The following is a 17112-nucleotide window of genomic DNA, read 5'->3' on the forward strand; positions in this document are numbered from 1 at the left end:
AAATATCGCAGAAGCAGCAGCGAGACTTAGGAACAGGGACAGGTAGGGATACAAGTAGGAACGTGGGATCATTGTTAGCTGTCTGCGTATGCAGTTAGATAAGTGAGTGTGACTGTCACCACCCGCAATCCCATTACTTTCCCCAATAAAGCACTGGCATTCCAGTGATTACCTCAAGAACATGAGAACGAGGAAGAATCTTAATAGAAATGGGATCGGTTTTATTTCTCTCTCTTTCTCTCTCTGTCAGTCCGTCGCTTCCATAGGTGATGGCTCTAGGCCCTGTCCAGGTAATGCTGTGTAATAGAGTACACGTGTGGGCACCGGGGGCCTAATGGAGAGGGGTTGTGGAGTGCTTGTCGTGCTGCCTGATTGAAACTGATGGGCCAAGGTATAGGGGCCACAGAGTACGGCCACCCAACACGGCCCTGTCTCATCAAACAGACATTCACATGAACACGCACGCACAAGCACTTACACACACTTACCTCAGAGTCCATTATTCAATTTGGCCCGTCTAATGACCAGTGAATTAGGCTGCCAGAAGTGATTTGCCTTACTTCTGGTGGTACATGCTTTCATCCACTCTGCATATTAAGAAGCAGCCATTCAAACGCCGCCGTCCAATGAGCCTCCTCCGACCAGTGAACACGACCAGATGAGCTGGGATTAGGAATGCATCTCAGACAACGCACATTTCATAAAACTGGGGGTAGATGTACTAAGTTTTAGAAGTATGTTGAATCCTCTCGGTTCTCTGAGGACAAATAGCCTAGAGAGTGTTTCCACTTTATACATTTTGCAATATGTGATTTCTGCAATGTCACAAAGTTGCAATTACACAAGGGCTTTTAATTTGAAACCTTAAAACCAATCAATTGGAGTCACAGGGTGACGCAGAGAGACTAGCATGAAGTTTAATGTCAATCAGTCGGTTCAAATCCCAGTGGTTTAAGATAACAACCATCCATCTGATAACTTCTACAGCAGCTTGGTGCCACAGACAGAACAACATGTGGCTCTACCTTAACAATCTCATTGCATGGTTTAAAGTTCATGGCACAAATTGTTGTCTTGTCCAAATCCCCAACTTCTTAAGGCTTTAACACATCGTTAAATGTGCAGTTCAAAAGGATTGTACCTAGTTTCTTAAACGCATGGGTGCTCAGACGGTGTAGCAGGAGCAAAGCGTATGTGTGGGCCCTTTAAACTTACACACATGTTGAGAACTGAAACCAACCTGTTGGTCTCACTCATGATTCAGACATTTTTGGGATGGATGTTGCATAAAAAGTGTTAAAATGAAAAAAAAAAAAAAAAAAAGTTTTGGACTTGAATGCGTAATACAGATGGAGTGTGCAGTTATAGTACACATTGTACTGGCCGCACTCTTATGCACTGTAGGGTGCAAAGCTGTCCCATTATTCATTATAGATCCCGCAGGTCCAGGTATCAGCTTTAATAATAACAAAACTCCTCTACTTTTGCTTTCTTCCATCTTTTCAAGGTTGTTGGGTGGCTGCCTCTCCTCTTTTCACTAGGAGCTGTAAAATCTATTTGACAGCTCTGATTTATGACACAGCATAGGCACAGAGTGCCTGTGGGGGGGAAAGGAGTGTATGTTTGAGTGTGTTTGGAAGTGTGTGAATGTGTGTGCGAGCATGCCTGGCTCACCACTGCTGTGCTCAATGTTCAAGTACCTAACAGAGCACACAGGTAAGGAGCTGCTGGAAACCTACAAATATTACCATGCAAATATCCAGGTTGTCATAGTGCACAACTATGGTTTCATGCAAAGACACCAACATCAAGATAATAGACACGACACGGTAAGACCAATGCGATCCAAACCAGCCTTAAACCATTGTGTTAAATCTTTATGTTTGACTTTAATTTGACAGAAACTGATTTTCTTCCTAGTCAGTAAACATTTTTCCAAAGGGTTTAACAGTGTTACTTCATTGAGGATCCACAATCCAACATTTACATTATTTCCAATACCTAATTGGACCCACATTCCTACCAGAATGTTTAAACCGCAACCTGAAATACTTTTTAATGTTAAAATACTAACATTGTGCATTAAACTATTTCAGGTTCAAGTGTTTTCTTTTGAGTGAACCGAGACATATTGAGCAGGATTGCGCAAAAACTAGCACGGGAATTTTGTTTGCCACTTTCTTAAACATTGCAAGATAAAGGACTTTCTGACAAACTTGCAAAAAATTCTTGATGTAAGAAATTGGGCATGTTAAGGAGACTGATGTTAAGGAGACTGATATCAATCAGTGTGTTTACTTTGGTTTGGCTTGCTTGAATTTGAAAGGGGCTGTCTGCAGAGGTATGTAATGTGATGTAAGGTATGCTCTCTCTTTCGGTCTTCCACGGACTTTGCATAGACATACATTAATTTCCTGCAGATTTATCCCCAACACAACATCTGAATCAACCTAACTCAAGTCTAACCTGAACCACTGACCTCCAAAAAACGTCTTTACACACACACACACACACACACCCCCACCCACCCACACCAACACCCACACACAAACCTCAACACTCCTCCTGTCCTCTCCTCACCAAATGCCCAGCAGGCTCACAGTTAACACTGATGGCTACGTTCAAGGCCAGGTTAGACACACAGGGATCCTGTTCCCCCCAAGGAGATGGATATGTGTGTATACTCAAACATATAAGTGTGTATGTGCTGCAGGTTGGGTTGAGGGGTGCGGGGGCCTGACAATAAATGCGGTGCAAGGACACAGATGCAGTAACGCAGATACGCGCCCGCCAGCGTCTTTGACACCGTCATCTGGGAGTTGAATTTCACACCTTGTGCCTCTGCTAATGTCAGACAGACAGGTGGTGCTGATGGGAGGCAGGGAGAGCACAGGGTGGGAAAGGAGGAGGAAGATTGTGACAGGTGACATAGGGAGGGTGAAAATGTTCATAGTACCAAAGAGGAGTGATGTCAGAGGTGGGAGGAAAGAGACTGGAGACAGATACAGTCAAAGCACTTCACTGCATGTCATGACCACCTTCTTTAAAATGAAGCTTCCTGTGTATTGCTGACAAGGGTTCATACACAACACCTTTGTTTGGGAAAATCGGATTTTCATCTGCATACGTCCTGTTTCATTCATCTAAAAATCCCCTCAGAAATAACCAGCTACAGAAGAAAGAATAACATTTCACTATTTATTTGAATCCACATTTACATTGAATCTACACTAATGAAGTTTATCACTGTGGTGATGAATCCCTGCAATCATCCCCAGGGCTGTGAATTGTCTCTCCGCCAGCTAAACACACCTCAGTGGTTCGGTGCTGTATCGCCACAATGGTCCTCTTCCCCTCCACTCCTCTGTCAGTCTGTTACAGTCATTAGCAGCATGCTAATCGAGGCTAATTACATTGAGACAGGCAGACACAACTCATTTCTTATCGTGACAGAGTGCCGCTGTGTTTGCGGTGCCTGAGAATGTTCTGCCACTGAATGAGGCACGGCTCATAATTAACAGTTTTTTTGTTGTTGTTCTCAATTTGATTCCCATTGCTACAGCTGTTAAATGTTAATAGGTTAGTCAGAGCTTTTTCAGAGGCTGTACACCTATTTCTTAGTCTACACAGAACAGCTACAATTATTCTAAGGAAAGGAAAATGGCAAAAAGCACAATTTCTAAATACTTTTCAGATAAGTAGTGAACCAATATATAGGTTATTATATTGAGAGAAGAGAAAATGTTAAAAGCTAGCCTTGTTCTACAGAAAAAAGTATTTTTCATAGTGATGACTGTGAGCATAAGCCGGAGCAGAGCCCCCTCGCTGAGCCCCCCCCCCCCCCCCCCATTCAAGTTGCAAAAGCTCATTTTGGAGATTCTGCTGACATAGCCGAAACCAGGCCTCTGTTCCCCATTTCCCATATTTCATTTACGGCCCATTGGAAAGCATCGCCTGTGAGTGTCATGGCGTGGAACATTTATGAGAGATGCCTTGAAGAACCTATCACTTGGAAGATAAGCTTAAGTTGAGCATTTTGAAAGTCACTGTGCACCGGATGGTGATTTCACTTATGAAGCAAAGGTAAATGAAGATCATCTACATGGTAACTGGTCCCACCCCTCATCCTCCAGTAGACAAATAGTAGTTCGGTCGAGTGGCAGGTTATACTGCAGTAATAATACATTGTATTCACATGGCACAAAGCAAATAAAAGCAACTAAGATTGACTAATATATGGATTAAATAGCAACGTGAGATTATATTTAACGTTAATGAGGTAACAAATAGCAAACAGTCATCCATGGGCCTCTTTTCACAGTAGACATTTTGACCGGTCATAAGGAGAGGTGTTACTAATAACATTAACGATGGTTCTGTTCTATTTGAGAGGCACCAGTGTGTCATACCAGTGTGACAGTGAGTCACCAGAACCCTGAAATTCAAACATTAATATTATTTGATTTCTGGCACTCGTGTCATGTGTCATGTCTGAAAAAGTCTTATTGTTTTAGAAAATCAATTTCAAGGTGAGGTTTAAAAAAATCTGTTTTGGAGATTTGAAGGTGTATTCATATATATATTACCTTCATCATGATTAACTATGTGGTATTTCAATGTATTAGAATACAATATTATGCTATTTTATACTTGTAATTACAAAAAATCCTGTGTTAGAAACTCAAAAACTCTTCAAACACTAAATCTCCAAATAAGCTTCTTTGACGTGATATTTTCTCAAATGGGATGAAATAAATTTGAAGCACTAACATGAGGTGAAAGGTTGAACTGAATATAAATTCTGTTTAGGGTTGTGCTGTGGATTAGTGCTTATGAAAGGATGGCTCCCTCAAAACAGTGACCCTGGTCACCCCTGTATCGACACGTTGAGTGTCCTTGTGGAATACACTAATCCACACTTAATGGACTGTCCGGTCCAGTGGTGCAGCACGGACTCTGCCCTCACTGTTCAAGGGAACAGAGATTTCCTTGAGTCGGTGTCACATTATTCAACTGATGATTGTCTTAAATAAGTGTGTGACCTCATCATCTCAGTCAGAGCTAGCCGCCCAACCCACCGGGGCACGCCAAGGAGCTCAAGCACTAAGCAACTTATCAGGGGGCTTCCAGCACGAGGCATTAAAGCTGCCTGAGAGAGCAAACAGAGCAATGCTGGTCCAAAGTCCTGCTTAGTCATCGCTTCTCTGGGAGTGGTGAAAAAGTGCCACTTTCATTCCCCTGGTGATAAGGGCGAGTGAAAAGGCGGGAAACGGACCTGTGTAATGCTGATGGACGTAGGCAGCCCCTGCCTGAGCGGGGCTGGAGTGTGCAAACGGGGGCGAAAAATGCATTATCAGCAGTGGTTGGATTTACTTGGATGAATGGACTCGGCTTGACTAGGAGCTGGGGGGGGGTTGGAGGCGGTTGGGTGTCAAAGCAAGTGGCTGAGACATGGCTAATGCTTCCAGTGAGCTGTGGCCACCTAAGTAATTACTACCGTTGCTGTTAGGCTAATCCTCAGAGCAGAGCAGCAAACTCAGGAGAGTAGAGCTCTGAGCCTCCGTGGGGCTCATGACACTTGACCTCAATTACACAGAGACACACACCTGTCAGTGTGTGTGTGTGTGTGTGTGTGTGTGTGTGTGTGTGTGTGTGTGTGTGTGGGGAGAGAGAGAGAGAGAGAGAGAGAGAGAGAGAGAGAGAGAGAGAGAGAGAGAGAGTGTGTGTGTGTGTAAAGCATGAGCAAGAGAGTTTAAAGGATGAGAAAGAGGGAGGGAGGGAGAGAAAGAGAGAGAGAGAGATAGGGAGAGAGTGTATGTAGAGGATAAGAGAGAGAGAGAGAGAGAGAGTGTATGTGTAAAAGATGAGAGAGAATACCAATCAGTCACTAATTTATTTAGAAAAAAATGCTCAAACTTAAAAACGTGTTCAATCTAAACACAACAGTTTCCTGAATTTAAGTCTGTTAAAGTCCATCGATAACAGAAAAAGATGTGGAGATGTGTGGCTGACATGTTAAATAAAGGACAGTGCATCAACAACATTGTGTCTCTTGAATTGACTTAAAGGTCTTTTAAATACTCATCAGAACACAAACCCCAATTTTCTACTAGTTTGTATACATATGCTTTCGGTGGTCGAAATAATTTAATCAGATCAGGGACCCAGCGCTCCCTGTCCATGCTTCATGTGTTTCTCTACTGACACTACAGGTCCTTATATAAATATACCTCATGATCATGAAATGCTTAGTTTGGATTATATGTGCAGACATATGTAATGGATGGGCTAAAAGTAACTAATACATGGATCTATATTCTTAAATATGCAAGCAAAAAAAAACATAAGAGAAAAATTTGTGAAAATGACACGATAAAGAAAAGAGGAGATTCTTGTGAAATTCAGACAACTTTACAAATCAATGAAATTTGCTCTTACACAGAGAAACATGAACAGATTTCCCAGCAGCCTCCTGATGTTTGATACTTGACCCAACAAGTGAAACTGTTTTACTCCAGTGAGTGCACAGCTCTGCTCCCCCACCTGTAACTACACATTCTACAACCAGCTCAGCTCAGCATCACTCTCTGCGTAAGAACCGCTGCCGTCGGGGGGGGGGGGGGGGGGGGGGGGGGGGGGGTTACCTTTGCGTTCGGAGCGTTTCTTGCGTCGCCTCTTGAACCTGCGTCGGATCAGGCAGTAGTACGAGTCCAGATTCTGAGTGCCGCTGGTGAGAAGGGCCATGTCTTTGGCTGCACTTGCACTTTTAGGAAATTAACTAAACTGCTTCTTTAGAACTTGTCTACCTGTTCCCTCACCTCTCACAGCCACAGCTTGCTAATGATATTCAGGATGACCAACTCCACACACCTGCAGCGTCTCTTTGTTTCTACTTTAGTCCTTCCCTCGCATCCCAACTCTCTTTTCCTCCCTCCCTTTCTTCCTCCGCCTCTCGCCGCCTCTATCCTGCGTTGACTCCATGTCTGCCCTATCACTAGTCAGGGAGGGGAGGCGAAGGGGGAGAGCGAGGAGAAAGAAGGAGGGGACTGTCGGAGGAGAGATGGAGAGAGAGAGGGACTCATGTTTTCAGATGGAGGTGAATTAACCCAGCGAGCGGAATCGGGTTGCTTACCTGTCTAATCCCCTCTCAGAGTAACTGGCATCTCAACACAGTCACAGAGAGAACACAACTTCACCTTCTCCCCTATTCCATCTGCTTTACAGTTCATCACACACACACTGCACTGTTGTGATCATCTGTTTGCAGCAATACAAAAGAATATGTAGTATTTAAAGACACATCATAAAACCTTGTAATATAATGGTTTATATGAATGTGTTTTACCATTGTAATGATTTTCAACGTGCGTTTTTATCTATATCTTAAACACTAATATTTTGTGTGCTCATATCCCCCCATCCTCTCAGGTTCACCAGCATGAGAGGTAACAGAAAAATAAATACTCTGCCTCTCTCTAGTGGTTGGTTTGTGTAATTACATCTGTGATGGCTCCAAAGCGCCACATTATTAAACCATGTAGGTAAAAAGTTAAATGGTAAATTGTCTGCATTTGTGAAACAACACTCGTCCTATTATACTTCACACTGCAGCTCATTTGCTCATCCACGTTCATACAGTGGTTCACTAACACACAGCGGACACATGGAGGCGATTTGGGGTTTGGCCGAGGGCCCACCGATGTTGAAATGATGCCACTGTGGTTGATTTATAAACACTTTACAAACTCTCTATATGAGGCCATTGTCAAGGAATTTTGTTGTGGAAGAGAGAAAATGAGTATGACTTGAAAAACAGAAGCGGAAAAAGTAGAGAGAGAGAGAGAGAGAGAGAGAGAGAGAGAGAGAGAGAGAGAGAGAGAGAGAGAGAGAGAGAGAGAGAGAGAGAGAAACTCCACTAACCTTTGGCTCTGGTGTGTGACGTCTGCGATCGTAAAAAAAAACCTGACGGAGAGGAAGACAAGATGTTCCAAGTAAGTAAACAGCAGAGACAGAGTTTGGCCGATTGCAGAGTTACTGTCAGAAACCTGGATTACGGAGAGTTCAGGGTAAATTATTCGTGGTAGATTCAGAGGGGCAAAGACAAGTACACAGGTCGGGAGAACGGTCACTTTAAAAGTTGGTTATTCCGCCAGGTTTCCACATCAGATGGACTTTCCCCGGCAACAACTCGCTTGTGTTCCCGGACGACCACAGCTATTGTTTGGAGCAATGGAATGAACGTTTTTCCAGGTGAAGTGACTGAATCTATTTATCTTAGCTGGAAAAACGTGTTTCCAATTAATTCTCTGCAAAATAACCCATTAAATGCTTTCCTGTCTGAAGGCACGGCAGTTGGCAGAAACCAGGCCTTTGCTGAGAAACCCATTGTGGCCGTTTTTTTTTACATATGTGGCCAAAACGCTGATCTAAATCTGTAGAATTTCGAAATAATAAATATTCAGATTAATAAAATGTCTTCAATAAGCATTACTGGTCTTTAGTTTAGCAAGAAGACCTTTCAGCGTTTCAGGCCACAGAGCAAAAAACATGGGTATTTTTTCTACTATTCTGAAACTAATTTATTAGCCAGCTGGAAGTTTAGACCAGATAAATATTTACATTAAGTTTAGATTAATGGCACAGCGGTCTGTGGCAGCCTGCATGAATTCACATGAAACAGGGAGCGATAACATGGTTAATGTGATGTGGAAAATATGTAGTTCCTCCGTGAGGCTACTGTACATCTCCCATGTTCCAGTCCAGAGGAGAAACCAGGCAGCAAATTGTCATTACTTAGCTCTGTAAATCCAGGTTTTCTGTGTCATGCACCTGTATCATGGACACGGAGGCTTAACTCATTTAAAATCCATGAACACTTATTTGTTGTACAGAAGCTGGAAGAGTCGTTTAATTTAAAACGTTGGTGGCCAGTCTGAGAAAGACAAATCTTTTATAGCGTCCTACAATAGCGTCACTGTGTATAAATGCAGGTAAATTATTATATTATTAAATGTGTACAGAAGTCATTAAAAAAAAAATCAGCAAATATGAAATCTAGTCAGTCACAAGGATTTCAGCCGATATGACGCAACCTTTGACCCCTTCGATTCTGCTCAAATAACTCTATTATACAATACCAAACATCTAGTGCATCAATTTGGATCATATGAAGACAAAGAGCCGGTGGTGAACACGGTCTCAGTTGCTTTGCTGCTTGTAATTGGTGTGTTAGCTTTTGATAGCAGCAAGCTGGACACTCTGTCATTGAGGAAACACTGACAGCTGTAGGAGCACAGGTGCTACGGCATCTGACAGATACTTTCCCCCAGAACACAACTCGGGTCTGTGTAGGTCCGGATTTGACTTGGAGATAATTGCGGAAGAAGGAGGTTTGCAGGAGGCTTTTGGAAAATGAGTCCCGTGCAGGACTTTGTTTAGCAGTGTAACAAAGATTAACTTTTTAACAAGTTACTTAACTTAAACACTAGCAGCACGGGAAGAATCCAAAATGCAAGATGTGGTTTGAGAAACATTATGGGAATCAAACAGAATGATAACAATAACAGAAAATCTACGGATGAGTGTGGGAGAACGAAAAGCCTTAAAGCTCAAAAGCCTTTATAGAGCAGCTGAGGGTAGAGATGACAGTAAAGGAATAAGAGACATGAAGGGAAAGGAGAAATACAGACAAACAAGCTTGAAAATAGTAATATCTATAGATATTGAAACAATCTTTGCATTGGGAAGTTAAAGAAATGAGGCAAAGCAAGACTGACATGTGGAATCAAAGAGAGGGAGGTGAAGTGAGGAGAAGGTAACATCAGGTGAAGGAGAACGTTTCCAAAGTGAGGTCTGTAGCTCGCAGGATCATTTAAGGTCAATGAAGCTGTTTTAATTGCCGGCCCACTCCCCCACAGCCCCGCTGCCACAGCTTGATATAAAATGCTCCCAAAAACCAAATTAGAGGCTTTTTGTGTAAGGGCTTGCCAATTAAGCACATGAAGTTAAACCGAGCAGAAAGAGGGAGAAAGCGAAAGTGAGACAGCGGCTGAGAGAGAGTCCAACGGGGAGAAGGATTTGTGGAAAATGGTTAGAAAGATAGAAAAGGGAAAACAGATTTGTGATACGCGTTGTGGGACACAGAAGTCAGGACCAGAAAGGAGATTGGGAAACTTAAATATACTCCAGGCGCAAATTCATTCATACTTCGGTGTCCAAGCCAACCACAACCGTGGCCGGCCAAGTCTCACCACAGCTGCCTTGGCTGGGCGGCTGTGTTATTTTTTAAATCTTTTGTTTTGATTTGTTGCCTGTGAAGGAGAGCCGCTACTCCACTTCCCTTCATGTTTTAATTTATAGAGACAGAGCAAAAGCAGCAGACATGGGAGAATGGAGTCAGTGCGTGCTCCACAGAGGCCTGTGTTGTTCCACTGGCAGAGAGTTTACCCTCCGCTCTCTCTCTCGCTCTCTCTCTCTCTCTGCTTCCTAACACAAACTGAATGGACAAGAGGTAAAAGAGGCTGTGGTTGTGAAGGCAATTCTCTGTGGTGTGTGATCCAGACTGAACAGAGTTCCAGACTCAAATAACAATCTCCAGTCCTGGTGGCCTTTTGCAGTGGTTTGACAGCAGAACACAACCATTGACAAAGACAACCTCTTAGAGCATTTCACAGGGAGGAAATCCAGACTACTGTGGTGAGCCCATCTGTTGGTTCATACATGTACAGTCCACTAACAAGCACAAAGCTCTAAAAATAGACTTGGTGAGAACAGCTTTGTTTTTTGTTATTATCTTTCTCTCAAGCCAGTTTAGGGGCAGTTTCAGGGATGCAGAAATTTCAAAGGTACTGCAGGTACGGTTGGGAAATTGTTTCTTAAAAAAAAAGAAAGACAAAGAGCCACAAGGTCTGTGGTCTTTACAGGATGCTAATAAAGACAACCAATCACTTTAGCAGTTGTATTGATCGGTTGCATTTTTAATAGTGTAGATTGCACTTGCTAACTTTTATAGGATTACCAATTCTACCTTTGTATTATGGTTCATGAACAGTTTTGGAGATTCCTTGTGTTAACCTATAAGGGAATCACCCTCAGTAGTTTGCATATGTCCACAAAAAGTCCTCATATGAAACCACATTTAGATTTACTAGATACAGATTTTGTATCAGATCTGCACCAAATTTTACACAAAAAAATGTGTGATTTTATTAAAAAAAACCATTTAATCAATATGAATTTCCTTGTGTCTTAAATGGCTCATGTCCCACCCCGCAACACAATTTCATTACGCAACTTTTTGCATGATCCTGCTACGAACAAACAAAGAAATACCCATGAAGATATAAGTGGTGTCAAACAAGGGTCAAATAGTGCAGCATCATTTAAGTGACATGTGGACAGAATAACATTTGCAATGAGTGAACAGGAACCTTCAGCTTCACCAAAATCCGGTCTGCTCGTTAGCATTTATAAGCTTTCCTCGTTAAAAATGAGGGACTACAAAGCAAAAGCCATCAGGCTAACAAGATCGTTTGAAGAAAGCAAAAACACGCTAACAAGCAATGGACGTGTGGAGAAAAAAATAAAACTTCAGCGTCTTCTCTTTGTTGCTGATAGAAGACTTTTTTTTTTCTTCCTCATAGACAAAAATGCATTTGTGTTTTTCGCAGCTTTGCCAAGTCGCTGTGTGGAGACCCGGCTCCAAACCGGACATGTAGGTGTGTGAGCATGTTCCGCGCCGGCTGAATACCGGAGTGTGAAGGGAGATGAATAACGTCCAGGCAGGAGCGGAGTTTCATTGCCTTGTGTGGAAGTTGTGTTCCTCACTGATCCTCATTTTGTGCACAGAGTTTGGCGAGAGCATGAGGTTGTGTATGTGATAGATTAGCAGAGACAGGAGGGGAGAGCCTCTGAGAGCTTTTAGAACTGAGAGGTGGTGTGTGTGTGTGTGTGTGTGTGTGTGTGTGTGTGTGTGTGTGTGTGTGTGTGTGTGTGTCAGCTGTGGTCATATTAGGGTTTAATAGGTACGAACCTCCTTCCGGCTCTCTGTAGACCTGGTCAGAGGGCAGTGGGTGGATGGAAAATGATACGGGAGCTTCGATCAACTTGAGAGAGGTGATTAGAAGTCGACAGCAGACGAGTACAAAGACGTTGGAGCCCGGGGGCCTGGAAGGAAACCGAGACTGAGAGGGCTGATTATGAAAGAGAGACAGAGAGGCCAGTCAACCGCGCATGATAAGAGGAAGAGAGTGAATGCGTGACTGTAAACCTCGACTGCCGCTCTGCAGCCAAAAAATCAGGCCAATGGCTTGGTAACCACCGTCAACAGACACACATACACACAAGACACACACAGAGAGGACACAGACCGTACTTACACACAGTAGCCAGGGTCCTGATAAGCCATTAAATGCTACCCCTCCCTCTGACCTAGCTTTTCCCTCCAGTATACATAAAAGGGAAACCGTTTTGATTTATTCACTACTTAATTATGTGTGTATTTGTGTGAGTGTGTGTGTGTGTGTGTGTAATTATATTGCGACTGATTGTGTGTTTGTATAAGTGTTTCTGTGTTTATAATAATTCAAGGGAGATAGGAGCGGGATCACCCTGCACTGTCTCTCTCCATCGTGTGTCTGGCAATGTTTTTGTCTTACTGACACTCGTCCAGCAGAGGGCAGTAATGCTACAGGATGATTAATATTGTGCAGTATATGGACACATGGAATAACAGGATGGATGTTTTCATCTGCATGCAGGTTTGAATCAGATTTTCTGCATGTGGTTGTGAGGAAGGTCAAATCTCAAAGTGGATGAGATGCACTTTGCCTTTTCTTAGATTGACAGTTGTGGTCATCTATTGGACGGTCAAGCTCCCAGGTGTCAGTGTATGAAGGTGAGACGAGGTCAAGTGGTTCTAGAGCGACAGCACGGGCGATAAAAGAACAAGAAAACATCAACGAGCCCACAAGCTCAATGAAAGTCACTTGTTTGGGGACATTTCCTTTGTTTTCTCTGTGCCACTTGACTTGAAAGACGTTTCATAACAGGGTCCCCAGCGAGGACTCTAATAAAAAGTGATTTGTACTTTGGATGTTCAAAGGCTTGTGGCTGTATGGGTTTGGGGTTTCCCAGCATTACTGTTCTGTATTCACATTCTGACACCATTATGAGAAAAAAGGAATCTGCAATGGCTGAAGTGAAGAATCGGGCTCGGCAGACAATGTGAGAATGATTATTTCAGTGCTGTTGGCGTTTACTGTAGGCGCTGGGTAGAAATCACAATGCAAGAGATGTGGCTATGTATTCCCTCCCTATCTGTCACAGTGCAGCGCTCAGAGGGTTTTTGTGTTGCCAAAAATCACAGCATGTCATCACCTCAATATGGTTTTAAAAAAAATGCTGCATTTCAATGATCAGTATTACAGAGGGCTGTGTTTAGCCCCTGACAGTTTGGATTAGCACTCTGGGAGGCCAGTGATGGATTATCCTTGATACTACACCGATGATACCTATTGGTTAGGTTGCCACGGCCCAGTGATGAAGCCCCGCTGTGGCAGGTGAGGAGGCAGATGGTGGCCCTGCACGTATCAGAGGAACCACCTGGACCCGACACACTCACCGACTGGGAGAGTTAGCACAAGCTGCACTGCATGGGGAATGGCCCGTTCTGAAATCAGGGGGAAAATCAGGGGGGCAATGGCAATGACATTTTTTTTGCCACAGTGTTAGAACTGACTTTCACTGGGACACTTCTCAGACAGAACCGAGCTTTAATGAGCTGTATTCTGCAAGCTGCAACGTTAATATGGACCAAAACACTGTAAGTCGAATGTGACAGAATATTCACAAGGCAAAACACCCGAAGATACAGATAGCCGTCCGAGAGTCTATAAACAGAGAGGATGGGATTTCTTGTAGCTTCCAAAAATCTGATAGACTTAACGTCCATTTGTCCGTTTTTTCCACAGGATTATAAACTAAACTACTCAACAGTTATCCACACAACTAAGAGAAGACAAGGGCAAAAGAAGAACCCATCACATTTTAGGGGCACTCCAGAAAGGGGCAGATCAAGGGACTTCTTTCTTTAACATTGTGGTTTTTTTTTAATTTTCCCCAATTAGAAATGTGCTCTGCTAAGTCACCTTCTGGTTTATTTGATCTATTCCTTATTTATCAGCTGTTGTTTTTCCCAATTTGACATTCTAAACAGGAGCTTGCTTCTGTACTTACTAAGCTGACCAGTAAATAGGAATGACTTCATTCTTCCCATGGGTGTTCCCTTCGGGTTCCCAAGACGACCATCAGCCCCCGCTGCTGGGTGTGGTCCCCTCCTTAACGAACCCTGCAGCGCCGGGACTTGATCCACACACAGCTGCTTGTTGGCTTTGGAGTTTTGTGGGCTGAGGCTTGACCAGCGATAACATCTGTGTACGTACATTATTTTGTTTGTGTGCTCAGTGTGGGCACGGGGAACAAAATGGGTGGCTCTGTGTTAGGACCTCTGGCATGATACAGTATACTCCTGGAGGGCAAAGCCAACAAGCTGGAGGTGAGAGAATGTGGGCGTAGAGGAGGCAGCAGACTTCAAGCCTCACAGGGTAAATTCAAACTGCAGGTTTCTAAGACTGTTAATGAAGTGATTTAATGTATTTTACAGGGTTTAACCAATACCTAGATAAATCAACAGGGATGCCATTACACATCACACACACATACAAGACATAGATCCCCTTAAACTCCAGTGGCTTTTGAGTTCCCTTTGAGATGTGACTAACAAGCCGAGGCGCTCTGCTGAATACCAATCAAACTGAGCTATTTTGATTATGTCCCACAGTTGTCGTGCTGCTTCTCGTGTCAACTCCGGCTCAGCTGAGCTGCTGCGAGCAACGTTTTGACAACAATCTCAGGGAAATCCTAAATGAAGAAAAAAGAAAAGCACATTGTCATGGCAACACAGCCAAAAATCCAAGTTGGCCGCTCAGATTCCAGTAGCAGGTCGGCTGCGTGGTATACTGTGTGTAATTTTGGAACACTCAAATCAATTGAGCAAGGGGCAGCTCAAAAATAATTTTCAGTTTTGAGTGCATCGCGCAGAAAATATCAACTCGATTCATGTGATTACGTTTGACACGTTCGTAATGTTTTCCATCAAGAGGAAATGGATTGATGAATAAGTGTGGCTGAGATATACATACTGTACACAGACAAACACACAAGTGAGCTGCTCATAACCTACAGCAGGATTTTTGTCTTGCCCTCCATCATAATGAACCCAAATAAATTCCTCCTCATTTTTAATAGACCCTCCCCCGTCTTACTATACATTACAACACAGACATCAGCGTTTTGTCCTGTGACAAATTACCCTCGGTTCTCAGGCAATTTATCTTTCTACACAGCTGTGTCCTGGTTAGCGGCAAAACCTTCCATTTCCTGTGTATACGGAATGGGGGGTGGGGGGGTTTGAGGTCACACTGACATGTATCTGGTCACAGAGGGGGAAAGGACAAAAAAGAAATGGGTATTTATCATCAAAAGCAAAATCAGGTGGAGTGGTCGACTAAACAATCAGGTTGACATCTGGCTGTTCAGGAGTCTGATTTACAAAAGACTAGCTTTACCTCGCTCATGCTATTCAATCAGCAACTCCTATAAGTTTTGATAACCAGAAGATGATATATCTTTGGTTTTAAGTACCAGAAACCAGAAATCATAACATAGTTCCTCAAAACAGGTCAGGAGATTTAAAAGCTTAAAACGTGGAGAGAGAGGGCGAACAAAACCCTAAGTCCTGAATGTAGATCAAATGAAAAATCTGATTGATGAGAAATTTAAAAAAGAGCCATGCTCATGGACTTCTAGGCATTGTAATATTTCTGCACGTGTGTGGGTATCTATCTCCCTGTGCGTGACAGTGATTTGCAATGCCAGTTATTATTTTCAGCCGTATGATTATTTACAAGCTATTTGGCTGAAAATATGTTGAGGGACAGTTTTGGGAAGGTGATGAAAAAGTAAGAGTCAGGTCCTGTAGAACTCTCCTGCACCCGAGAACCGTCCCCATCACCTTCTGTGAATCTGAACACGTTTCTGCCGTCCTCAATGACAGTAAATCTAATCCAAATCCGTTACTAGCCTTAAATATATAGGATTTATAATGTATAGAATAGTACTTTGGAATGAGACTCATTGACACACTGTACCCGGCAATCCCTCGAACACCAGTCATGCTCCAAGCTCTTCGGCTTAACTCAATATATTTTTACATATATATTACTTTAATAAATAACATTACAAAAGCAATATATTAATGGAAAACAATCCCATCATATAAAGCCTTCATATTGTAATGGACATGGAATAATGGGATTATATACTCGTTATTTAACAGCAATATTGGATTGGTATAATGTATCAGCCACCGAGTGCTCAGCTCTATAAGGTTGGCATCAGTCCACCTTTAAGCGGCAAAAAATGACAACCTGAAAATGATCAAATATCTTTTCTCTGTAATGAACACAATCTGAATTTCAGAAGTGGATATACACATATAGAAGCCTTCCTTGGAATCGTTGGATCAACTATATAAACACACACACGCACACACACACACACACACACACACACACACGACTGCAGAAAAACACCTCTGAATACACAGGGTAACATGGCCACCCACATTTTAAAAGGAATTTGTAGTTGAAAGGCTGTTTGGGGTCATTCGTTATGACTACATGGAGGAAAAGCAGGGACGTGCTCTGGGGTGACGGTTGGCCATAACACTATCACAGCACAGCCCGATTACGACAATATCTCGTAACTGAAGGCAAAACACGATTGTTACTATTGTTGTTGACCCTTTGGACCATTTATGATCTGGATCAACCTATTGAAAAAATCCAGAGGACAGGCAGCAACAACAGCCTCCATTCAGTCACGCTACCTATACTAATACTAATACTAATACGAACACTCATTCTCCTTTTAGCTCTGCTTTGGTCTCCACCACCTCGTCATCTGCTGTGTTGACCAGGTGCTCAATAACCTGGTATGTCTGTTGTTGGTGCTGGGTTAGTCAGGTAGAAATGATGTGCTAATGATATGGAT

The 17112-nt window shown here is 42.9% G+C and overlaps 1 protein-coding gene and 1 long non-coding RNA gene across 2 annotated transcripts in view; one reads left to right on the top strand and one right to left on the bottom strand.

Moving 5' to 3' along the window:
* The window catches only part of adarb1b (adenosine deaminase RNA specific B1b), a 104702-nt gene that overhangs the window by 29708 nt on the left and 57882 nt on the right, over positions 1-17112 (bottom strand). The window contains exon 3 of the mRNA XM_062402813.1: positions 7921-7962. The gene's annotated coding sequence lies outside the window, so the exon portion shown is untranslated. The remainder of the gene's footprint in view (positions 1-7920; positions 7963-17112) is intronic.
* Positions 7910-17112, top strand: part of LOC133967393 (uncharacterized) — a 28121-nt gene continuing 18918 nt past the window's right edge. The window contains exons 1-2 of the long non-coding RNA XR_009924038.1: positions 7910-7991; positions 8154-8250. This is a non-coding gene — a long non-coding RNA (uncharacterized LOC133967393). The remainder of the gene's footprint in view (positions 7992-8153; positions 8251-17112) is intronic.

The sequence above is a fragment of the Platichthys flesus genome, chromosome 13 (genome assembly GCF_949316205.1).
Source record: "Platichthys flesus chromosome 13, fPlaFle2.1, whole genome shotgun sequence".
NCBI classification, from domain to species: domain Eukaryota; kingdom Metazoa; phylum Chordata; class Actinopteri; order Pleuronectiformes; family Pleuronectidae; genus Platichthys; species Platichthys flesus.